General features: G+C 47.0%; 1 long non-coding RNA gene across 1 annotated transcript in view; it reads right to left on the minus strand.

Moving 5' to 3' along the window:
* LOC120856035 overlaps positions 1 to 26645 on the minus strand; it is a 59221-nt gene that overhangs the window by 15710 nt on the left and 16866 nt on the right. The window lies entirely within an intron of this gene.

Raw genomic sequence — 26645 nt, forward strand, 5'->3', positions numbered from 1 at the left:
GAAAAAGGAGAAGAAATAGTGGAGGTTTTGCTGGTGAGAAGAAGAGAAGAGAGCTCTCATGGCTTCAGCTCCCCTCCAGGACGGATGCTGGTCAAACATCCGCCTGGCATCAGCAGAAGGAGACCCCAGCGGCACACGTGCATGCTTCTCCCTTCAGAGACAGAGGCCACGGAAATGGTCGGGAGATCTGTGGTTACCTTCACGTCCTGGGACTGGCAAGGGGTGTGGCTCTCCATCCATTGGATACAATATTTCTGAATCATGAAAAATGTTGCTGAGATAACCTTCATTTGTTCTGGGCAATTCTATTTCTAAAATTCAACTGCAGTGATTAAAAAGGTGTGGCGTGTGTGTGTGTGTGTGTGTGTGTGTGTGTGTGTGTGTATAGTGTGCAGTCAGCTCTTTGGAGCTACAGAGAAAGAACCAGAATTATTTTGCCCTTGGCAGTATCATCCTTATTAAAACCTGATTTCATTCACTCCATGGCAGTGAAGCCTGGGGGAGGAGGTGAAGGATAAATGTGTCTGGGGGAGCTTTGGGCAGCATTTCCTAATTTAGAGAAACAGAGTCGCCTCCTCGGGACTGCTTGACCCAGCTGCCAGCTTGGGGTCCGAAGTGAAGGCAAATGGGGACCTCCACTGGAAGTCCGGTTCCCTGGACGCACGTGCTGGGGGGTGGGAAGGGCAGGGAGTCTGGCTGCTTATTGCACGTCAATGGCAGCCCGTCATGCGCAATCCCATTTCAGCACCTTGTGAGGCCCTCTGCCAAGCACATCTATTTTGGACTCCGCAGCTGCGATCACACTCTCTGGGCGGGCGTGAAGAGAGGAGCGTCGGGACTTTCCAACCCCACCCACAAGGGCACTCTTTCCTCCCAGCCCCTGCCTCTGAGTCCTGTCGATGGGGCCCCTCCATTCCGAGGACTGTCCACACTGTCCATGGGCACTGTGAGGCTGACCTGTCAAGGGGTGGTTGAACCATCAGTGTGCAATTAGCAGTTTCCTGGGTCATTTGAGAGCACCCTCCGCGTATGTGCACCCCGAAATGCCACTCTTGCGGCAGAGGGGACTATGACACTCCTTGTCTGTAAGAGCCCGGAGTGATGCTGTAAGTGGGTTATCAAGTGCCTCTCGCTCCCTCGGCAAAAAGTCTTGAGGGACAAGGAGTGACACTGCACAGCTCAGCAAAGTGGGATACCAAATGGGGCTTTTTGAACCTCTAGGTAACTGGCTCAGCTTGTGTCCAGGGGAGACACCCAAAGGTCACCTCCTCCCACCTCCCCACAGGAGAAGCCGGGAGTCCTGGTCTGTCCCTGAGGAGGTGAGCACCAGAGAGCCTGTGGGCAGCTAAAATCCCAGGTCATCCCCAAGGTCATCAGTGGTATTTACCACCAGCCCGTGACCACGTCTCCAACATGACCCCATTGCAGGCTGCACCGCGGCGCCCACAGACCAAGACCAGCTTGCAGAATGTTTTGATTGACCCACGCAGAGTTTGAAAAAAAAATTGTCCCTAACGGCCAATGTTGGAGATTTCAAGTGGGCGGGGGGAGGCCCTGTATTATCAGATTCTCCCGAAAAATCAGAATCTCTGGCCACACTAAGCCCACATTCAGGTAAGTGACCAAAAGGCTGGGGTTCAGGGGTGGCTACCAGCCTTAGAGTTGGTCACCGTGCCCAGGGCCTCTCTCCCAGGGGCCGTGTCTGCCCAGACCCTGTGGGTACACACAGGCTCCATTCCTGCTCAGGGACTGCAATTACTCCCAAAGGCGGTTGCAACCAGGAAGGACCCCTCAGGGCCCACGCCTGAGACTCAGGACAGCCTCCCAAACGTTTATGAGGTACTTTCCCACACATAGCTTCACTTAACTCTGGTAAAAGCCCTCCAGAGGGAAAGGAGAAATATGGTAATTATCTGCAGAGAGAGATCATTCAGCCCAGATAAATCTGCCTAGGCAATGGCCTGAGATTCCTGCAGAAGGAACCCCCCCACAGGGAGGAAGGGGCCCAGGTAATCAGAAAAGATGACCTGGCTTGGATCACTGGGGACTTCTTGCTCCTGGGTTAAAACAGTGATATAGCGAGCCCATTAACTGTAGAGTCCAAAGGAACTGGATGGGTGAGAGGAGAGGGAGTTAGGAACCAAACGGTGGGAGTTGATGGAGGCCGGAGGCGAGAGGCCGCGCGGTGCGGCCAGGACGCAGCCCCGCGGGCAACAGCGACCCCTGGTGGACGTGACGAAGCAGGCTCCCCAAGTTCCCTGAGCCTTCACGATGAAACTGACCGACAGCTGGGTGGGCACCGCGCACCAGCCAACGCACAAAACCCGTGGTTTTAAATACCTCTCCCGACAATCCTGGGGTTACTGCTATTATCACTACTTCTTTCCACGGCTGAGAATCGAGTCAACGTCTTACCATACCCCATAGCTGTGCGGATTTAGAGCAGAGGCGGCCTGGCTACCCCACCTAGTGCTGACCCACTTTAAAAACATAAGCAGGACTTCCTTGGTGGTCCAATGGTTGGGAGTCCGCCTCACAAAGTGGGGGACACGGGACTCAGTTCCTGGTGCTCGAAGATCCCAACTAAGATCCCTTAAAGCAACTAAGCTGTTGCACCACAAGAACTGAAGCTCAGGTGCCTAGAGGCCACGTTCCACCCAGAAGCCCCCACAATGAGAAGCCCACTCGAATCCCAACAAGTGAGTCGCCCCCACTTGCCATGACTAGAGAAAGCCTGCACAGCAACAGAGAGCCCTGTGTGCCTCGACAAAGACCCAGAGCAGCCAAAAATAATGTAAAATAAGGAAATAATTTTTTTTTAACTAAAAAGAAAAGCAGAAGCAGATCCAGCCATTCCACTTCTGGGGATATGCTCCAAAGAACTGAAAGCAGGACTAGATCTTTGCTCACCCTTGGTCACAGCAGTATTATTTTGCAAGACAAAAGGACAGAAGCAACACAAGAAATTTCCATCAATGGATGAACGGTGGCCCATCCATATGATGGAAGAGTATTCAGCCTTAAAAAAGGAGGGAAGTTCTAACACCTGCTACAATGCTACAACAGGGATGAACCGTGAGGAAAGGATCCCCAAAGAAAGAGACAGTCGCAAAAGGACAAATACTGTATGATTCCCCTGAGATGAGGTCCCTAGGGTTGCCGAATTCACTTAGAGAAAAGAATGCTGGGTGCCAGGGGCTGGGGGAGGGGGAGGGGACGTTAGTGTTTAGTGGGGCCAGAGTTTCAGTTTAGAAAGATGAAACTGTGGCGATCGGGGAGGGGCTGCAATGTGAATCTACTCAACGCCGCTGGCCTGTATGCTCAAGGCTCAGATTCTCTCCCTCTTGCTCCCTGCAGCCTTCCGTGCCCCATGACACTCAGGAAAGGAAAGAACTCTGCTGCTGGGCCCTGTTCCAGGTGAGGCCGGTGGCTGCAGACGTCTCTCATTCCTCGTCCCAGAGCAGAGCCGGAATCCGCTTTGTCACTGCAGACTCGGGCTCAGGAAAGCTCAGGCTGGGCAGGGGTAGGTGGGGGCTCTCCTCTGGCTTGGTGGTCAACCTTAGCTAGTGTTACCCCCCAACTCAACAACCTCTCCGCATTCACCACCTTCCCCTCCATCCTGGCTCTCCAGAGAGCAGCCAGGCCCCTTCGGCCAGGAGTGGACCTAGGGCTTGAGGTCTCCTCTGAGCCTGGAGAACTGTGGTTGGAAGTTCCACAGGGCAGCAGGGTGCCAGGTGCCTTTTTGATGAAAGGAATCAGACTTCTCGCAGTTTGTCTCATAATCAGCCACTGAGTTGACAGCTTGATCCAAGAATTCTCTGCACAGTCTCTAAAAGAGATACATTTTTGGTCTTGCCTGCTTGGACTACAGTCTTTTTGTATTCTTGCCTTCAACATGTTCCTTCTCAGCCTGATTTACAACAAATTCCTTGCACAGAATTCCCAGGTAGGACGTTCCACGAAGCAGGTTCTTTATGACCTTGGTCTGAATCGAGTCCCTAGGAAACCCTTCATGGCAGCCCCCTCTCTCCAAGCCATTTCCTCTATCTGGCTTGGTGGCGGCATCTCTGGGACTCAAGGGGGACTCTGCTGAAGCCTGTTTTCAGAAGCACGTGTGTGTGTGTGTGTGTGTGTGCTACTTGTGTGGCTAATTACCACCACTCACCTCAAATACTAATAATTCATATTTGGAACCAGACGCCGCATTTTATGAGTGGTTCACAGTTCACAGATGGTGGCTGTGTAAACAAGACTGATGACTGTCTGGGGATCAGCACTGCGCTCACACCCGCGCTGACAGCGTCTTTCCCCAGGGCCGGCTCACTCGCTTTCCTTGGCTCCAAAACCACAGACTTCTCCTGTGCCTGCTGGATCTTGTGTTACCGCGTCAATGCTTTTTTTTTTTTTTTTTTGCTGGATGATTCTGAGACATCTGAATATGTGTTTGATGTATATTACAGTGAATACAGAAAAGTAAATACCTTACTCTCCTTGTGGAAGATAATTTTTTAAAGGGGAAACAAAAGAACATGCGGGATGTTCATCAAGTCTGGCAATTCGTAAGATGTCATTTTATTTTTTAACAGATTGATGACATTGTGCCCACTTCCCTACGTTGTCAAGACTGTGGATCAAAGACATCACGTGAAGGGAAGGTCCTGTGGTATTTTTTTTTTAATTTATGTGAATCCACTACTTGTAATTCCACATTCTATTTTCATGAACCCTTATTTAGCATGAGCTGGTTCCCAAAACGATGATATTTAGCCCCAAATTGGGGTTTCGGTTCAGAATTACGCATTGGAAATAGGGTTTGGTGGGAGAAGTGAATAAAAAGTAGAGAGAAGTGTAATATGGAGAATTTCAGGTTAAGGAGCAAGGATGCTGAGCTGGAAAAACTGCCCAGAGGCAGAGCAGCCCCATATGAAGAGAGGGGTCTCTGCCCCACAGAGTGGTCCGGACCTGGAGCATCCAGAATTTTCTCTGCGGACGTCACAGAAGCAGTGGCCTCGGGAGAAGCCAGTGTGGGTAAGACAGAGATGGGCAGAATGGATGACCCTCTAGTCCCTTCTGCAAGAGGCCCAGAAAGGATCAGCAGACACCAGTCATGGCTGGTGGTCAGCAGCTATGCCTCAAACCGCGAAACACTGTGTGTCCAGGGTGGTCAGGTGGTCACCAGAGCCGAGCTTCAGGACCTCCCAGGAACGACATGCTCCCAGCCCCACTGCACGCCGTGCCAGGAGGGGGCACCTGACCGTCGAGACACGAGCACTGGACTCCAGCTACCAAGTAAGGGGACAACCTCCCGAGGACGCATCCACTGCTGCTACCAGCTGCTGTTAACAGTTTGCGAGAGTCCCTCAAACCACTCTGAGTCTGGTGATTTGCTGGAAGGACTCACAGAACTCACCGCGGGCTGTGGTTTATATCAAGGGTGCAGAAGAAAGTCAGCCCAGGGAACCGGCCCAAGGAACCAGCACACGGACAGGTCCGGGGGGTTGCACGTGCAGAGACTCTGCTGGCCCCTCCATGGAGTCACGCGGGTGGCATCACACAGTCGGCGAGGCTCACCTGAGTTCCGGTGTCCAGGGCTTTTGTTGCGGCGCCATCACACACGACCTGATGGCTCAGCTCTCCGGCCCCTCCCGGAGAAGGGGCCACCTGCCCTCGGATCCTGACAAAGACGCTCCTTGGCTGAACTTTAGTCATGCTCCTCTGAGCCCTCTTCTCCACTAGGTGTCCAAGAACTGCAAACTTGTGACACAAACACTTCTATCCCCATCCCCTAGTTCCCATGCCAAGTTCAGTTCAGTTCAGTTCAGTTCAGTTCATGTCCGACTCTTTGCAAACCCACGGACTGTAGCAAGCCAGGCCTCCCTGTCCATCACCAACTCTTGGAGCTTGCTCAAACTCATGTCCATCAAGTCGGTGATGCCATCCCACCATCTCATCCTCTGTTGTCCCCTCCTCCTCCCACCTTCAATCTTTCCCAGCATCAGGGTCTTTTCAAATGAGTCACTTCTTTGCATCAGTTGGCCAAAGTATTGGAGTTTCAGCTTCAGCATCAGTCCTTCCAATGAACACTCAGGATTGATCTCCTTTAGGATGGACTGGTTGGATCTCCTTGCAGTCCAAGGGACTCTCAAGAGTCTTCTCCAACACTACAGTGCAAAAGCATCAATTTTTTGGTACTCAGCTTTCTTTATAGTCCACCTCTCACATCCATACATGACTACTGGAAAAAACATAGCCTTGACTAGACAGACCTTTGGTGACAAAGTAATGTCTCTACTTTTTCACATGCTGTCTAGGTTGGTCATAACTTTCCTTCCAAGGGGTAAGTGCCATCTGCAGTGATTTTGGAGCCCCCAAAAATGAAGTCAGCCGCTGTTTCCACTGTTTCCCCATCTGTTTGCCATGAAGTGATGGGACCAGATGCCATGATCTTCGTTTTCTGAATGTTGAGCTTTAAGCCAGGTTTTTCACTCTCCTCTTTCACTTTCATCAAGAGGCTTTTTAGTTCTTCACTTTCTGCCATAAGGGTGGTGTCATCTGCATATCTGAGGTTATTGATATTTCTTCCAGCAATCTTGATTCCAGCTTGCGCTTCTTCCAGCCCAGCATTTCTCATGATACACTGCATATAAGTTAAATAAGCAGGGTGACAATATACAGCCTTGACGTACTCCTTTTCCTATTTGGAACCAGTCTGTTGTTCTGTGTCCAGTTCTAACTGTTGCTTCCTGACCTGCATACATGTTTCTCAAGAGGCAGGTCAGGTGGTCTGGTATTCCCATCTCTTGAAGAATTTTCCACAGTTTGTGGTGATCCACACAGTCAAAGGCTTTGGCATAGTCAATAAAGCAGAAATAGATGTTTTTCTGGAACTCTCTTGCTTTTTCGGTGATCCAATGGATGTTGGCAATTTGATCTCTGATTTCTCTGCCTTTTCTAAATCCAGGTTGAACAGCTGGAAGTTCATGGTTCACATATTGTTGAAGCCTGGCTTGGAGAATTTTGAGCATTACTTTACTAGTGTGTGAGATGAGTGCAATTGTGCAGTAGTTTGAGCATTCTTTGGCATTGCCTTTCTTTGAGATTGGAATGAAAACTGACCTTTTCCAGTCCCGTGGCCACTGATGCATTTTCCAAATTTGCTGGCATATTGAGTGCAGCACTTTCGCCACAGGACTAGAAAAGTGCTGCACCCTATAGGAAGGGATTTGAGCAAACAGTCGCCTGGTGTCTCTGGAATGACCAAACCACCCCAGAGCCCTGAAGTTCCGGCCTGGGAAAGCTCGAGGCGGACAAAATAATTTGCTGCTTAGAGATACTCTGGCCCAACACCCATTTTGCCTAAGAGTTCTCATCAGGAGGAACCAGGAGGGTCTGGGGTCCTGCAAGGACAGTCAGACACCACTGGCTGGGCATCTTTATTGTGCTTCCTGGATGAAAACACTGAAAATTATTGTGCTAAGGACACTCAACACGAGATCTACCCTCTTAACAAATCTGCAAGTGAACAATTACACAGTATTGTTAACTATAGACAGAACATTGAACAGAACTAGAACTTAGGGAAAGACTTCTCCCAACCTCCTTTAGAAGCTGAGAAAACCGAGGTTTGGCGAGGGCAGCTGGCCTGCCCAAGACAATAGATACACACGCATGGAGGTGCGCACAGTGCACAGAACTGCCTCGGGCGCCTCCTTCCGCAGGCTCCTTACGAAGCCTCGAGCTGCACTGACAGGCAGGTCTCACTCTGACCATCTGCTGCTGCTGCTAGGCCGCTCAGTTGTGTCAGACTCTGCAACCATGGGCTGCAGCGCGCCAGGCTCCCTGTGCTTCACTGTCTCCCGGAGCTTGCTCAAACGCATGTCTACTGAGTCAGTGACACCATCCAGCCATCTCATCCTCTGTCGTCCCCTTCTTCTCCTGCCCTCAATCTTTCCCAGCATCAGGGTCTTTTCCAATGAGTCAGTTCTTCGCATCAGGTGGCCACAGTATTGGAGCTTCAGCTTCAGCATCAGTCCTTCCAATGAATGTTCAGGCTTGATTTCCTTTAGGATTGACTGGTTTGATCTCCCTGCTATCCACGGGACTCTCAAGAGTCTTCTCCAGCACCACAGTTCGGAAGCATCAATTATTCCACTGGCGCTCAGCCCTCTTTATGTCCAGCTCTCATTTATGACCATTACAGTTGCGGAAACAGACTCAGAGATGACAGGGCTCGGCTAAGATCACGCGGCCTCTGAACTGATGGTCACCTGACATGTCTTTCACATGTGTGTGCCAGTCTCAGAATGTGCTGGAGCGGGGGTCGGGGCCACAGCCCCCCTAGCCCCAACAGGGCCCCAGCCATCTCCAAGTCTCCCTCTGCAGGAGATGGCTGGCTTTTGGATTGCAAAGCAACTCATTTGCTGAAACAAGAAAGATGTCTAAATGCTTTGCCAAAAAGAGATTCGGGCAGATGTTAATAAACCTCCAAACTTTCCCTAGTGATGGGTATATGGCAATGTGAGAATGTGGGTTTGTTAGGCAGTAATACTGAGACGTTCCACGTCTTATTTGCACGTTAGTATTTATTTTCTTGTTTGTTTATTGTCTCCCTTCCCTGGAAGGTTAGCTTCATGGTAGTGGGGATCTTGTGTCTTAATCGACACTCTGTCTTCAGAATCTTTGTTTTTTAACAAACAAAGTTAAAGGGTTTTCTTTTGGGCTAACCTTGTGGCATGCAGGATCTTAGTTCCCCAACCAGGGATCGAACCCATGCCCACTGCGGTGGAAGCACAGAGTCTCAACCACTGGACAACCAGGGAAGTCTCTACCTTCAGCATCTTGAACAACAAAGTTGTGCTAAATGAATGATATCCCACCCATGAGAACAGACAAACAACTCCGTGACATGTGCTTAAGCTCCAGCCGAAACCCCAGCTTTTAAAAGGAAGAATTTGATCAAATCTGACCTTGATTAAATTGGTCTGAAGACCTTGATGCTGGGAAAGTTTGAAAGCAGGAGGAGAAGGGGACGACAGAAGATAAGACGGTTGGATGGCATCACTAACTCAATGGATGTGAGTTTGAGCAAGCTCAAACTTGCTCAAGCCACGTGGGTTCGATCCCTGGGTCGGGAAGGCTCCCCTGGAGGAGCCCGTGGCAACCCACTCCAGTATGTGTGTAGTGGTGATGGCGTGCTGCAGTCCACGGGGTCACAAAGAGCAGGACACAACGGAGCCACTGAACAACAACAACAACCCTGAACACACAACCAAATCTTTCCTTATTTGCTTTTTATTTGGGCAATGTTTAATTGGGCTGCTTATGATAATGTTTGTTTTAGGAAGGCTTTCACTATGTCCATGTTACCATATTTTGGTTTTGTGGACTGATTTCTTCATTTAAATTCCAGCCCTCTTGCAGCCATTTTGTGCCCTCTGCTGGTGATGCTCTGATTTCCACTCCAGGACTCTTGTGCCCCCTGACTTGCCTTACTCTGGTGACATCTACAGGCAGCTGCAAAACTTATGCCACAAACAGCATTACGAAGAAGGGGCTTCCTTGATGGCTCAGCTGGTAAAGAATCCGCCTTCAATGCGGGAGACCTGGGTTTGATCCCTGGGTTGGGAAGATCCCCTGGAGAAGGGAAAGACTACCCCCTCCAGTGCTCTGGCCTGGAGAATTCCATGGAATGTATAGTCCATGGGGTTGCAAAGAGTCAGACACGACTGAGCGACTTTCACTTCACTGGAGAACTCAGGGTTCCACTGGAAGTAAATATTCTGGTGTACACACACAATTCTTTAAATTGTGTACTTATTTTTTAATAGGAAATTTTATTTATTTATCTCTTTATTTTTTGGCCTGCCCTGCAGCATGTGGGATCCTAGTTCCCTGACCAGGGATTGAACCCACGCCCCCTGCATTGGAAGCACTGGACTGTCAGGGAAGTCCCTGGTACATACATTTTATCAAAAAATCTCAATACTTTATATAGTCTTTAACCAAAAATTCTGCTAGTAGCTTACAATTTTTAAAAAACTGTGAAGATCTCTTCTACTTCCGGCCAAGATGGAACAGTAGGGACTAGATGACCCTTCCTACCTTAAGTACTTAGAAAACTGGACAAAACATAGAACACAGCAGCTGTTAGACACTGGATGGCAGGCAGCGTAGGACAGTGATCCCCGACGGAGGAGGAAATGAGGCAGAGAGCTCGCAGGCTGCACTTCGAGGACTGGGGGCCTGGGCTGCGCCCGGAAGTGTCTCTGAGTTGAGAGCTTGGGAAGGGCAGAGCCGCAAGAGTTTGCCGGGCAGAGTGCCAGGGAGGAGAGGGCGGTCAGAAAGCCAGTTCAGGAGATTTGCAAAGGAGCCCCGTTAAGTCCTCAGCTGAGCATCACCAGCACACGCATACTGGAGTAGGTTGCCACGGGCTCCTCCAGGGGAACCTTCCCGACCCAGGGGTCGGACCCACGTGGCTTAAGTCACCTGCACTGGCAGGTGAGTTCTTTTCCACTAGTGCCACCTGGGAAGCCCAGACAACCATACATTATTTAAACACTGGCACACTTGTGTCACACCCAGATGTGTGTGTTCTTGGTTTTCCAGAAATGATTCCAGAACTAAGGATTTCAGTGTTGGCATTATCTATTTACTTAAATGCATAGCTCAACTCACTTTCTCTAAATGCACAGGCTATGTGTTGCCCAAGTGCTAAACAGTCCTCGTGGATCCCCTAGGGCACTGCTGAACATGTCTTATTTCCAGAATTTATTCATTTTTTTCTGTTGCTAGAAGTGATTCATGTTTCTTTAAAAAAAAAAAAATCGCCTCAGCCTTGCAAGCTAAGGGAATGGTGTGGTCCTCATCCACTGCCTTTGTGATGCTCTAAAAAACGCTGACTCTCAGGCCAGATCGGGGATCTCTCCTCTAATTAGTCAGGCGTCTCTTCTCTCCTCTGTGTCTGGGACATTAATGCCGCTTGGCATTGCCATCTTTCCCTCGGGGAGTAACTGCGTCATTAGTAAAGGCTCAACTCCCGTAAGAAGCAAGACCAGCAAGAAAATTCATCGTGTCCCGGTTTTCTAGACAGCATCCTTCAAGATCGCACCCAGCTGCTTAATAATTTAGCCTTTTGGGCGAAGTTCTCGTTAGAATAGGTCAAAAGCATGAATAATTCAGGCACTGGCGAATCACACTGCTCAGCTGTGCTGACACTGGCCAAAAAGACCGCATGCACCTACAAGGAGGCTCGAGGCGGCCAGATCAGGTGGCTGGGTCATGGTGACACCAAATTTGGTTAATGGGAATCCCAGGTCAGATCCAGAGGTGTCGAGCTACAGGCACTGCCTGCCATGTTTTGCAGCTCACAGAAGTCTGAAATGTCTCATCAAGTAAAAATTCCTGCCAGGAAACCACACTCTACATCTCTAGTCCTTTCTCTCTATTTCCCCAGTACACACTTTTAATGCTCAAACCCCAGCACATCTTCATCCCCTGCAGGTGAACTTGCTTCTTCACTGAGAAAGTAGAAATCATCAGAAGAGAGCTTTAGGGGACTTCCCTGATGGTCCAGTGGGTCAGACACCATCCTTTCAGCACAGGGGCCTGGGTTCGATCCCTGGTCGGGAAACTAGATCCCACACGTGGAAACTAAGAGGCCCCCATGCCTGAACAAAGATCCCATAAGCCAAAACTGAGATCCAGAGCAACCAAAATAAATAATTTTTTTTTAAAAAAGAGAGCACTTTGCCCTTCCCCAATTCCATATGTCATTACCAGCATCTGCAACTCACACACTCTGCTTTTTATTCTATGCGTAAGATGCTCTAGCCCTGTCCTACCCAAGGCAGCTCCTCCAAGTAGACTCAAGGACCCCACCCTCTCCTGCCCACTCAAGGACCCCACCCCCTCCTGCCCACTCAAAGACATCACTCCACTCACTCTCCCCTGCCCTTAGTCACGGATTTTTTGTTACCTAAGAAATCTTTCTCATTGGCCTACAAATATGCTGTTATTGATCCTGTCTTTAAAACTTCAGGAATACCTCTGAGATATTGCAGGTTTGGTACCAAACCACCGAGATAAAGCACATCTTCCAATAAAGCCAGTCATTATGACTATTCAGTTTCCCAGTGCATATAAAAGTTATGTTTGCACGATACCATAGCCTATTAAGTGGGCAATACTATTACGTCTTAAAAAAAAAGTCCATACCTTAATTTTAAAATACTTTATTGCTAAAAAAAGGCTAACCATTATCTGAGCCTTCAGCAAGTTGTAACAGTAGTGACATCAAAGATCCCAGATCACTATAACAAATATAATAGCAGTGAGAAAATTTGGAAATTACAAGAATTACCTAAATGTGACAGAGACACAATGTGAGCAAATGCTGTTGGAAAAAAAAAAATAGCGTATAGACTTGCTTGACTCAGGACTGCCACAAACATTCAATTTGTAAAATGGGCAATATATGTAAGCAAAATAAAATGAGGTGTGCCAGATATTCTCAATACAAATGGCAAATAAACTGTCTTACTTAATTTGGGCAGCTAGAACAGAATACTGCAGACTAGGGGGCTTAAACAAAGGCAATGAGGGCTGGGAAGTCCAAGATCAAGGTGCTGAGAGATTTGGTGTCTGGTGAGAACCCTCTTCCTGATTCACAGCCGACAACTTCAGGTTGTGTCCTCAGCTGGCAGAAGTGAGCAAGGGAGCTCCCAGGGGTCTCTTTGACAAGGGCACTAATCGAACTCACGAGGGCTGCACCCTCACAACCTAATCGCCTCCCAAAGACCCTGCCTCTCAATATCATCACATGAGGATTAGGTTTCAACCTCTGAACTTGAGGAGATACATGCAGCCTGTAGCATAGTGACATGAAGAGATGCTGAGCTTCATAGTCATTAGGAGAGTGAAGATTAAAATCACGAGGTGCCACTGCAAACCAATGAAAACGTCTTAATTTAAAAAATTAAAAAACAGCAGTACCAAGTGTTGGCGAGGATATGGAGGGACTGGAACTCCCTTCGCTGCTGGAGTCACTTTCTCCGTGTGAACCAGAGTTCACACTGATAAGATATCGCGGGCTCTTGGGGATTTTTTTCAACACGCTTTCTCTCCTGAATTTAAAATTCTTTGAAAACAGGTTGGCAGTGTCCTATAACTACTCTAGGACCCAGATTTTCCACTCCAGCTTCCTCCACTGAAGCATCAGGATTTCCAAGGCATGCCCTCCCTCCCACCCTACAAAACACAGCAACAACCATCACAGCCACCACCACCTGCTACAACACAACCCATGTCGGCAGCAGGGCTGTCTCCAGAGCCCACCCCCACCATGTTCAAGGACCTCTTGCCAAGAAGTTTCTGGGCAATTTTTCAGTAAAAACCTATCCCTGAAGTTTTTGAATCTGACCAACCCTGTGATTTATTTATCACATCAGTGTATCACTTTTTGACCAAGGGCAAAAATATCAGGAGATCCCCAAACTGCTCGGGCACATATGAAATCTTAGAGGAGAAAAGAAACAAAATGCTTTAGATGGCTGATTTTTTCATGAACGAGAAATGTGAGCATCTCCATCTCAACTTACTGATGGGCTGGAGGTAACATTTAATGGAGACTAAGTGACTTAATTAAGGAGAAATCGCATGAAACCCAGCGTAAGGAGAGAGGCCACAGCTCTTACTCCAGGGCACCCTCTTCTTATCTGTCTGCTCTTCCCTAACATGCAGACGTTAGGGCAGGGGCAGCTCCTGGAATTGAACAGACATCCCCCCAAGAATCAGATCCCCAGGAAAACCGTCCACTAAGAGAAATTTCAAGGACATTGTCTTTGTCATAACAACTGTCACGTCATGTCATTGAGCACTGCCATCCGGAAGTTCTGGAGGCCACAGACGTAGGGCCGGGTCCAAATCCAGGAGACTCTCCTAGAGCCTCAGGGCTCCCTCGGGTTCTCATCTAGACGTGACCTTGAACAGATACACGAGCAGAAGACGCAAGACACCCTCACTCTGACTTTCCCAGCTGTCTGACCTCGGGGAAGTCACCCGAGCTCTTAGAACATCACTTTTCTTATTCATTCACATAATAAACTTTTTAAGAGTCTCATGCCCTGCCGACTGAGCTAGCCGGGCTGCTTACACAATAAACTTTTAAAATACGACCCTCTCTACATAAGTAGATTTGCTCCTGAAAATTGAAACCGCACATCAAAAAATTTTATTAAAATTCAACATGCTGCTCTGATAATGTTCTAGTCAAAATACCTGGTGTTTGTTTTCTGTAGATTCCTTCCACACAAGTTAATTTTCTTCACATTCTTGATACTGGGTTTCCTCTTAGGGACTTGAGGCTTCTAAAACAGGCAATACTTGAGACCTACTAGTGCTTCTTTGTGTCAAATCAAAGTGGAACTAAAGGATATTCAAGTCATTCAAATACAATCTACATAGATTCCTTATAAATCACCTGTATTAAGGCAGAAAAGAGGTGCCTTGCATCACAGAACTTACAATATAGGTTATCGAAATATTGGTACAGTCTGTCCTATATAGTATAAATTTTTATGATGTAAAATTTACACTAGCATGAGTAATAAAAGATCAACTGGTTGACTTATTAACTGACATAGAAATAATAAAAATGAGTGTGTACATCACAGAGCCCCAGAGATCTCACTGTGTATGTAAGAGAATAGAAACATATGTATGTTGGTCCCTACCCCTGGCTCCTGGCACAGAGCTCCTGGACACTTGTAATTTCCTAAGTGATAAGAGCACTGGGAGCTTCTTTTGTTGCTAATATTTGGTCTTTAACTCTGGTTCACAACACCAGCTCATCAGCGCCTTAGAATTTCCCGGGTGACGGGAGTCTCTTTTGTTCTAACAAGGGCTCCTAGACGAGGGCTGGTCAACAGAAAGACCAAGCCAGGATTAGAAACTTGGAGATTCAGCCCCACCCCACATCCTCCAGAGAGGGCAGAGGAGCTGGAAATCGAGCTAATGATTGACCCTGCCTACGTGAGGAAGCCTCCATAAAGTCCCCAAAGTGTGGAGCTGGGGCGCCTCACCTGGTGAGCATGTGAAGATGCCGCGGGAGCAGCTTGCCTGCAGGGGGCACGAAGCTCTGGGCAGCTTCCCATCTACCTTGTCCTACGCATCTCTCCCCTCGGGATGTTCATCTGTACCCTTGATCATATCCGTTTATAATAAATCAGCAAACAGTAAGAAAACTCTTTTCCCGAGTCTTCTGAGCTGCTCTAGCAAATTAATCCAACCCAAGAGGGGGTTGTGGGAACCTCTGACTTACAGCTGGTCAGTCAGAGGCACAGGCGACAACCTAGACTCCAGGTAGACAGTGTCAGCAGAATTGAGTTAAATTGCAGGACAGCCAGCTGGTGTCGCAGACAACTGCTCATGGTGGAGAAAACCCAGCAGGCACGTCTGCTGTCAGAAGTGCTATGAGTGGGGTCGAAAGGCCAGCGTGAAGAAGACACACAGGAGAGGATGCCATTGCGGCAGTCGCAGGCTGTTCAAGACGGGAGTGCAGCCCACGAACTCCGAAGGTGAGGGTGGACTGGGAAGATGAGAGCACACCTCAGTGTCAGCATTTTCTTCCTACAATGCTCCTCAAAGCCTGAGGAGACCCCAGCAGAGGTTAATGTGCAAATAAACTATGATTGATGTTTGCCATCAATTCCACTGAGTCATTATAGCAAATCTCAAAGAGGAAAAAAAGACATAAGAAGTGCTGTCATCTTTGGGATTACTTAAGGCCTGAGATGGGCAGGCAGAGAGGAGGAATTGTCCTTTCCTGCAATATTTGGGTGAAAAATGCTGTGTACTGTCCTCTGAGAGCTGGTAAGAAAGCTGAGGGGAGGGGTACAGGGGGCCCTGAAGGCAACAAGAGGTCTAAGGACACCCAGAATGCCAGTTGGATCATTACTGAAGCCTGGAGCAATGGATCCAACGTTCCGAACACGGGATACAGTCCTAACAGAAACCTGGAGGAAGAACCCAAAGGTAAGAGGAACTAAAACCCAGGAAACATCAGCATTCTCACAAGTGGGAACCCTTTCCTGAACCAGCACTTTCTGCAAGGCCACTGGCAGCTGGCATCTTAAAAAATGTTCCTGGGACTTCCCTGGCAGTCCAGCGGTTAAGACAAATGCCTTTTCATAGCAACTGAACCACAGCTGTGGCTTCTTGTTTGTTTTTAACATTTTTGCAGAGGAGACTGACATTCGGAGAGTTCTTTAAAAAAAAAAAAAACTTTTGTATTGGCTTATTTATTCGGCTGCGCTGGGTCTTCGCTGTGGCGTGCGGGCTTGTCTGGCTGCCCCTGGCTCTAGAGCTCGAGGGGTCTGCAGTTGCAGCACGTGTGGACTCTCCAGTTGTGGCACGCGGGCTTAGTTGTTTCATGGCGAGTGGGATCGTAGTCTTTGACCAGGGATCAAACCCGCATCCCCTTCGTTGGAAGGCAGTTTCTCAATCCCTGGACCACGAGGGAAGTGCCCACAGAGTTCTTTACACCTTCTCACAGCAGCCTCTCTGTTGACTGCGGCCAGGACAGGCCCTTCTTTCTGAATAATGATCATTTCACTGGGACTCTGCTCTCTGTGTCTGACAAAAGCAGCAGGGAGTCCAGTCAGTTTAGAAAAAGCGGGGAGCCAGGGAGATTTCAGTAGGAAGACAAGGGCTGGCACATTCTCTGAAATTCAGCTTAGTTTTCTCATCTGTAAGGAAACATGAATACCTGACTTTTGGGAACATTCTGAGCTGTGAGATACACAAGGGTTTAACACACATTTTAAGTGGATAGGCTGTGTATGGCTTTTTGCAAGAGCAAAATCGACAAAACATGGAAAATGACTAGCTTTTATTATCTTACATGTCAGTGTTGCTGGGACAACAGTGTTGTTGTCTAGTTGCTAAGTCGTGTCTGACTCTTTGTGACCCCATGGACTGTAGCCCACCAGGCTCCTCTGTCCATGGGATTTCCCAGGCAAGAATACTGGAGTGGCTTCACATTTCCTTCTCCAGGGGATTTTCCCAACCTCCCAAGAGGTCAAACGTGCATCTCCCGCACTGGCAAGTAGATTCGTTACCACTGAGCGCCCTGGGAAGCCCCAACCATGTTTGGATAAATAATAAAACAATGACATATACAATTCATAAATTGTTATATTTTAAACCCCCAAAGTTTGTTTTCTTATTTCTTTTTAGCAAACACTTTGTAATTTTATAATAATATTTTTACACAATATTCTACTGTCAATAATAAGCTCAGGGACTAAAAATTAAAGTGCAATTATATTCAAAGTATGATGTTTGAATATATTTTCATCAAAAACACATAATAAAGTTAAAACATTTAACAATCAAAATTATTTGTGTATGTTTTCACAAAATTGTTTTCTTCTGAAGCATTCAAAGTCAGCTACAAACAAATGGTAAAATACAAACTATAGTTAACAAAAACCAAAGCTTCAATCAAATGACTTAAATAAAATGAAAGTGTTTAATGTTTTAAAATACTCACAGAATTTCATTGCTAAGCTAAGTCACTTCAGTCGTGTCCGACTCTGTGCAACCCCATAGACAGCAGCCCACCAGGCTCCCCCATCCCTGGGATTCTCCAGGCAGGAACACTGGAGTGGGTTGCCATTTCCTTCTCCAATGCATGAAAGTGAAAAGTGAAAGTGAAGTCGCTCAGTGATGCCTGACTCTTAGCGACCCCGTGGACTGCAGCCCACCAGGCTCCTCTGTCCACGGGATTTTCCAGGCAAGAGTACTGGAGTGGGTGCCATCAACCTTACTAAATTCTTCTAAACAGGAAATAGTTCACAATTCTAGTATTCAATGTCTAACTAGCTGTCAATGTAAAAAACCGATATCACACTTTTCTCATGTTACATCTAAACTTATATAGACACAAATCAAAAATAACATGAGTTGTTTAATACTGCAAATTTTCCTTAGTCATCATGTGGGATTGTTTTAAATGACAAGCTACTTTGTAAATACCTCTGAAACTACAAATTAAAACACCAAGAGAAGGAAAAAAACAAGACATTCAGCACTACCAGGAAACAACACTTTGTTATATGAGAATCCATCATAGTCAACGTCTCTGAAAAAGGACTTGACAGCTTAATTAATCTTGTCTTTTGTTTCTTTCCGAAGATTCCTGCCACTCAAATCCACCTTCCTCCCCATTCTCTGAGATCAGGAGTGACACAGATTCCGTATCTCCAGAGTTGTCTTGTTTTGGGGACACAGAGCAAGAGATGTGAAGAAGCTTTTCCCTGGGGCCTGAGCTTTGTTAGCCGGACAAGCGGATGCTCAGTTACACGTCACCCAGACTCAAATGACAGGAGGGCCTGGGTTTCCCTCTCTTTTCCTTTCTCCTTTCTCCTCCCCTTCTTCATCTGTATTTAACCTTCACACACACACACATGCACACACACACACACACCCCCCACACTACATACAAGCCAGGCTAGTGACGTGTTCATTCATTTACTGGAAGCGTCACAGTCTTGCCAGGTATCACGGGAGTGCTAACAGTTCTAAGAGCAGTCCAGATACCTGCTATGCTAAGTCAAGCTCTCCTAATGTGATCATATCTTGAAGTACTATATCCTGTCTTGCCCTTAGAAATTCCCCAAGTACATAAATACAGTGGAATAATTGCTTTTGTTTACTTGCTCAGTCACGTCTGACTCTTTTGCAACCCCATGAACTGTAGCCCGTCAGGCTCTTCTGTCCATGGGATTTCCCAGGCAAGAATATTGGAGCAGATTGCCATTTTCTTCTCCTGGGATCTTCCCAATGCAGGGATCGAACCTGCGTCTCCTGCACTGATTGATAGGTGGTTTCTTTACCACTGAGCCCCCTGGGAAGTCACGATGGAATACTACTCAGTCATGAAAAAGAACCAGACATGCCATTGGCAGCAACATGGATACAACTAGAGACGATCATCCTAAGGGAAGTAAGTCAGAGAGAGAAAGACAAATGCCATATGACATCGCTTAGATGTGAACCCTAAACTATGGCACAAATCAACTTACCTATGAAACGGGAGCAGAACCATGGGCACAGAGAAGACTTACGGTTGCCAAGGGGGAAGGGCTGAGGGAAGAATGGGCCGGGAGTTTGGGGGTAGCAGATGTAAGCTATGATATATAGAATGGATAAACAAAGAGGTCCTACTGTATATAGCACAGGGAATTATAGTCTATATCCTGTGATAAACCATAATGGAAAAAAATATTTTTTAAAAAAGAATGCATATATGTATAACTGAATCACTTTGCTATATAGCAAAAATTAACACAACACTGTAAATCAACTATACTTCAATTTAAAAAAGAAATTCTCCCTAAGGAAACAGATGCAGACCACACTAACCCTGGATCTTAAGTCAGTTATCGAGGGGAACAGGTGGGTGGGCTTCCCTGGCGACTCAACAGTATTTGCAGCCTTGTGGGATCTAGTTCCCCGACCAGGGACTGAACCCAGGACGTCTGCACTGGGAGCACGAAGTCTTAGCCACGGGACCACCAGGGAAGTCTCTGGACATTGCTGAACTTAAGACTTCAGATTCCCACCTGGCCGACCTTACAGCTAGTCACGTACCCAGATGAGGCCAGGCCCTGTGTTCTCCTCTGCTGGAGCCCCTGGTGCTAGTAGGAGCCAGGCCCTGAGGGCTGAAGGTGGACCAGATACACATACAGCGCCTGCTTCTCAGGAGATTCCAAGGAAACCAAGAAGTAAACCAAATAAATTCAGACCATGGTAAGCATTCTCGAAAAACCAAACACAGAGTGATGAGATTAATAGGGCTGTCGTGGAGGGAAAAAAAGGTTTTCCTCCAATCTCCTAGGTTCACTTCATGGGACCTGTGAATTAAACTGACAAAAAACAGGTGAACAGGAGAAAAGGTAAAACTTTATTTTACCTGCAGGGAGTTCACAGGAAAGAAGTGACACTCAAAGAAGCAATTAAGCTGGGGGATTACATGCCATTTTAACAAAGAGTGTTGAATTCTGGGGAAGTGATTAGACAAAGGGAAGGGGGTTTAGGCTTCTTGGAGTAATGGATCACAGGGAAGTGACTGGGAAATATATGGAGAACTAAAAGACGACAAGGGTTCTTTTAGAAAGGTCTGTTTATGCAGACTCCTCTTTGCATCAGCGCTCTACTTTAAAAAAAAAATTATTCATGTATTTGGCCTTGCTTGGTCTTAGTTAGATTCACAGGTTAATGGTCAGAGCACATATGAAAAGAGAAGTCAGAACTCTGACCCACCATCTGCAGCAACCACCCAGTGGAAGCCAGCCTGTAAGTCAGACTGGTAGCAAATCAGACCACCATCTCCAGCAAGTAATCCAGGAAGCCAAACTAATGCCTGTAACAACTGGCCCAAAACAGTGGAGACTGGATTAATGACTGACAGCTCACTTCACTTTGGCCCTTGCTTCCAACTTAGGACCAACCAGAAAAGCCAAACATGCTCCCAACATGCTCACATAGGATGTCCAGCTTCTATCAGCCGGGCTCCGGCTGCTCCCAGGTGACAGTCTCCTATCAGAGCATAGCTGAGTCTTCCTCTTTTTCCACTGTCAAACCTTCCTGCTCCTCTGCCTGCCTTTGGGGCCCTGCCAAACACAAGAGATGGTGCCTCCCTTGCTGCAGGATGCTCTAAACTAATAGCCCTTGCCTGTGCTCATTTTGTTTACATCCGCATGGGGAAACAGACTTGAGCAAACATAGACTCTGACCCGCCTCGTGTGCATCTTACTTCCCAGAGGGCAAGAGACGCGATTCAAGCAACCACAGCAAGTAGGACCAGCAGCTGTGATTTGCTGCTGAGAGAAGCACAGTGAGAGAGAAGCACGGTGGTTCAACCGCCTGTGAAGTCGGGTCTGACCTACTCTTCGAGTCTGGGACGGCTTCCTGGAAGAAGTAACGCTTGAGCAGAGCTATAAAGGCTGTGTGTATGAGACACCTAAAAAGCGAGAGGAAAGAGAAGACTGTTCCAGGCAAAGGTAACAGTAAAACAAGGCCATGGCTGGTGGAAGGGTAGGTAACTAGAGGGTGTGATGTGGGAGATAGGGTGAGATGAGGCTGGAGAAGTCTGCAGGGGACGGATCAGGAAGGCTCTTCAAGGCCGTGGGAAGGACTTTTGTCTTTATTCCAAGAGCGAGTGGAACCCAGAGAAGGGTTTGTGGTCTGGCAGAAGAGGTCAGGGGGAAGGGGCAGAGGGAAGCCACATGCTTTGTGTTTTAGGTTGAATCGTGTCCCCCTAAAAGATATGCTGAAGTCCTAACCCACATACCTCATACAGTGACTTATTTAGAAAAAAGGTCACTGCAGGTGTGTAATTAGTTAAGATGTGGTCATACTACAGTCGGGCGGGCATTTGACCCATTACGACTGGGGTCCCTGTAAGAGGAGGACACAAAGGGGGAAGATGGCCAGAGGATGACGGAGGCAGACCCAGAGTGACGCAAGTGCAAGCCAAGGAGAGTGGAGGACTGCCCGCCAATACCAGAGGCTGGAAGAGGCAGGCGAGCGTCCTCCGTCAGAGCCTTCAAGGGAAGCAGGGCTCTGCTGCCACCGTGGATGGGCTCCTGGCCTCCAGAACTTGAGACAACAGATTTTAAAGCCACGCGGTCCGTTAGGGCAGCCCTAGGGAACTGACACTGCTAGCGTTTTGGAAAGATCCACCGAGTGAGGCTGGAAGGGGAGCCCGAGAGGATGAGGGGTGGCCTGTTAGGAGTCCTCCGCGGCTGTTCCCCAAAGAAATGATGGAGGCTAGGATGAGCGTGGTGACAGCGGGGCATGCAGAGAAGATGAAGCTGAGAAATGGAAGGAGGAGACATCCGTCGAGAGAGGACGGAAGTCAACTGTGCTTTCATCTACAGCAACACACACTTAACAGAGGGCCTCAGACACTTTCAAGAAGTTAGGCACCAGCGAGACAGCTGGGGTTGGGCATAGGCGGTGATGAGACCTGGGTCGGGCTGGTGTGGCTGGAAAGACTACGTTACAGAGCTACAAAATCAGCAGGTGTGTGGGCTCAAGCAGGGGAAGTCTGTGGGATTAAGAGCCCCACTGGGGATTTGGATAGAAACCAGTGACTGGGGACAGCATCAAATATCTGAGAGAGAAGTGTGACCAGACAGTCCAGGGCCTGTGGCAGAAGCAAAGCCCAAGCACACAGCTGGACGGAGTCACGAAGTGCTTTGCTCCCCCTGCAGACAGTGCTAGTCGATCCCGGTATCCATTCCCTCCATTCTGGGAAGTCCCTACCAATCGAGCGGAACGGATACACAAATGAAATACTCTTGCAATTGCAGGACGGGGTGGGATTCACCAAGGGACACTGAGACCCCTCTGGACATTTGCAGACCTGCACTTGGCCGCATGATCCTCAGAACTCTGAGAAGTTGGGGGAGTAGGTATTTGCATTTCTGCTACTTCCCCAAAGGGGAAACTGGGGTCCAGAGTCACACGGCTAATAAAGGACAGATCTGGGCTCAAATTAAGGTCGATTTCCAACGTTTCTTTCTTCTCTTTCTTGGGAACTGGTGACCAAAATAAGGAAGACTACTGAACCAACAATTTTTATTGTGGTAAAATATACATAACATAAACTTTACATTTTAACTACTTTCAGTGTACAGTTCTGTGGTTTTAAGTACATCCACGCTGTTTTACAACCATCAGCCACCATCCATCTCCAGAATGTTTTCATCTTCCCAAACTGAATCTCTGTCCCCATTAAACACTACTTCCCCTTTCCCGCTCTCCTGGTGGTTACCCTTCCATTTTCTGTCTCCACGATTCTGACTACTCCCAAGTGGCACTTAGTGGTAAAGAGTCTACCTGCCAATGCACGTAGGTTCAACTGCTGGGTCAGGAAGATTCCCTGTAGAAGGGAATGGTAAACCACGCCAGTACTCTTGCCTGTAAAACCCCATGGACAGAGGAGCCTGGCAGGCTAGAGTCACAAAGAGTCAGACACAACTGGGCACTAATTGAGGCACCTCAGAGAAGTGAAATCATACAGTCTTTGTCCTTCTGTGTGAATCAACATTTTGACCCCCAGACTGCACGTAGTGGAATTCATGGCAGCATCCTGGTCACATCTTTGACTCAGACATCGTTTACTGGGTCTCTGTTTATCTTTAGGTTCAATCAGAAAAACAGCATGAATATCTAAAGTGTCTTGGTTTAACCCATATGCTGTTTTCATTTAAATGAGCAGATTCTTTAAAATGTCTTTCTCTCTATGGACAGTTGTTAACCCTTCCACAGAAAGAAAGAACTCAGCCAGTTTCTATGGCAACTTAATGTCAGCAACCTAATTTCTTAAGACTTATTTTCAGAAACTGTGTTTTGTTTTTTTTTTTTTTAAGACTGGGCCAAGTGGATACTGTCTGGTAATCTTGTTTGCAGATTCTTTTTGCTGTTTTTATGTATCTATTCATCATATAATTTCCAAGCACCTAACTAGGTCAGGCACTGTGCTAGGCATTTGGAGCAACATCATATGGGCAAGAAAGAAATGGCGCTGACCTAAGGTTTGGTAATTTAAGAGATGCTGTAGGGACATAAAAAACACTAATGTGGTTACCACAGGGGAAAAGGGGGGAGGAATGAATTAGGAGTTTGGGATTCACTTATATACATCACTATATACAAAACAGGCAAACAACAAGGACCTATTGTAGCACAGAGAACCCTACTCAATATTTTGTAATAACCCATAAGGAAAAAGAACATGAAAACTAATATATGTATGCACATATAAATATGAATCACTTTGCTGCACACCTGAAACTAATACAACATTGTAAATCAACTATATTTCAATAAAAAATAAAAATCTTTTACAATGCAAAAAAAAAAAAAAAAAACATGCTGTAGGTGATCCTGAGAGAAACTTCATTGATAACACTAGCAAAAGTAAAGGCATAGAAGCAGGGGAATATATCTGGGAGGAAATTGGAGATGGCTGTCCAGATTGTACCCCCAGGAGAGAGTCCTGAGGTCCTTCTCTAAAAAAACACTGAATAATTATGATTGCAACATGGGATCAGTTTTGACTTTTAAAACACTTGAATTCAGCCTTCAAAAAAGAAGGAAATGTCATATGCCACCACATGGATGAAACTTGAGGGCAGTTTGCTAGGTGAAAGAGGCTAGTCACAGAAAGACAAATACTGGACGATCCCACTTATGAGGAGCACCTAGGGGTCTAACTCTTAGAGGCAGAAGGTAGCATCGTGGTCGCCAGGGGCTAAGGGAAGGAGCACAGGGAGTTCTTAATCAGTGGGTACAGAGCTCAGTTTTGTCAGATGAAAAAGTTCTAAAGAGATATCCCTGGTAGTCCAGTGGCTAAGACTCCTCACTTCCACTGCAGTGGGCTCGGGTTTGATCCCTGGTCTAGGAAGTAAGATCCCAAGTACCGCGGCCCAGTGAAAAAAAGAAAAAGAAAAAAAGTTCTAGAGGTCTGTTGTCCAACCACGTACACGTAGTTAACGCTACTATATGTACACTTCAAAATGGTTAAGATGGTAAACTTTATGTTCTATGTTTTCTACCATAATTTTTTTTTTAGAAAGTAGCACAGTGATGGCCATATAAGGACTCAATAAAAGGTTTGCAGAAAGCCAAAAAACCCAAAAAACAAAACAAAAACAAATTATGAGGTCCCAAGTCCTGGCCTCATATATTTTCTGCAAATTTTAGCTATGGGGTTGGGAATGGGTAGTTATTTTCCCCTTTTTTGCCTTTTTAGTGGGTGAAATTTAAAATACAGCTGAGAGCAACACGGAGGCAACCAGGCATTATCATACTAAGTGGAGTCAGAAAGAGAAAGACAAATACCATATGATTTTGCTTACATGTGGACTCTAAAATATGAGACAAATGACTTCGTGGGTGTTCCAGTGGTTAAGACTGCACCTGCCAGTGCAGGGGACGCGGGCTCAATCCCTGGTCAAGGAAGATCCCACGTTCTGGGGGGCAGCTAAGCCGTGTGCTGCAGCTCCTGAAGGCCGCACACTAGACCTGTGCCTGCAGCAAGAGAAGCCGCCGGCACGAGAAGCCCGTGCACCGCGACCAAGAGCAGACCCTGTGCATCGCTGCCACCAGAGAAAACCCGCTCGCAGCAAGGAAGACACGGCAGAGCCTTAAAGATTAATCAATACCTTTAATAAAATATGCCAGAAATGAACCTGTCTGTGCAACAGAAACAGAATCACGCTCACAGAGGACACACTGATGGTGGCCAAGGGTGAAGCAGCTGGAGAAAGGATGGAGCGGGAGGCTGGGGTTAGGAGATGTAAGCTGTTATATACAGAATAGACAAAACCAGGTCTTACTGCATAGCACATATTTAATATCCTATGGTAAACCGTAATGGAAAAGGATATCAGAAAAGAAGGTATATACAGGTATAACTGAATCACTTTGCTGCACAGCAGAAATTAACACAACATTGTAAATCAACTATATGTCAATCAAAAAAAAAGTACAGCTGAGAAATACCAAAGTCAAGACTTTTTTAGAAAGTCATCTAACCAGTGCTATCCCCTTGGTGGGACGAGTCTTTGTACCCATCTGATACTGATCCTGAGTCTGTCAGCCCTGGACTGAGGTCGGCCTCCCACATCTAAAGTTTCGGAGGCCAACAGCAGACCTGCCTCCGATGGCAGCCACTAACATCTAGGGGGGAGCCCTTTTCAACGGACAGAGACCCCTCAGATGTGTTTACCTCACTTCAACCACTGTCTCCTCTTTACCAGGCCTCCGGTGTCTTGATGCTTGGCCAGCAGGGTTGGTTTGCAAAATTGAAACCTTAGTTAAGGCTTGTTGAGGTTTGGTTTTGAAAACTGGCTGTTCCTACCCACATTCCTTTGAGATATAAATAGAAAAAAAAAAAAGGTTTAATTAGTAAAGCAAGACATCTGAGCTATGTCCACCTGATCCTTGAAAAGGAAATCTAAGAGGTTCTTCCTATCGCTTTTTCAATCCTATATAAGGTACGTCAGTGAGGTAGCAAAAGCGCATCTGTTTTTTGGTTCCTTCAGTTCTTTTTCCTGATTCTTCTTGGAGGAAAATCTAAAACGGTGAGTAGCTGGTGGACCACCCAGATCCCAGACTCTTCTTTCCTACATGGATTCATTCTAGGCTGGTGCATGCGGTGCTCAGGTTCTTTTCCCGTGGAGTTGACACATGGGTGGATTTTGATCTCTGGTAAAGGGGTTTTTGATGTCTCTGATTCCCATCCTTTGGGACAGAAGGGCATCCCTTCCACAGAGGGTCTGCCAGCAGTCCAAGCTCTGTCCTTCTGTAAGGGAAACTTGCAATGCTGCATCTCTGGTTAGTGTATTAAAATGCCATTGCATTTGTAATATGGTCTACTTCTGAATGGCTTGTAGATGTCTGTATAAGTGGTCAATGATGTAAATATATATATATTTTTTACAAGAAAGCAGCATCAAATCTTTCTTCAGTTTGTATTTTTTAATTTCATCTTTGGCATATATTCAAGAGAGGACACTGAGATGAAGAGGGCTGGAATCTTTTCAGTATTTGGATTTTATTTGGATATTATG

The sequence above is a fragment of the Oryx dammah genome, unplaced genomic scaffold, assembly GCF_014754425.2.
Source record: "Oryx dammah isolate SB20612 unplaced genomic scaffold, SCBI_Odam_1.1 HiC_scaffold_2, whole genome shotgun sequence".
Taxonomy (NCBI): domain Eukaryota; kingdom Metazoa; phylum Chordata; class Mammalia; order Artiodactyla; family Bovidae; genus Oryx; species Oryx dammah.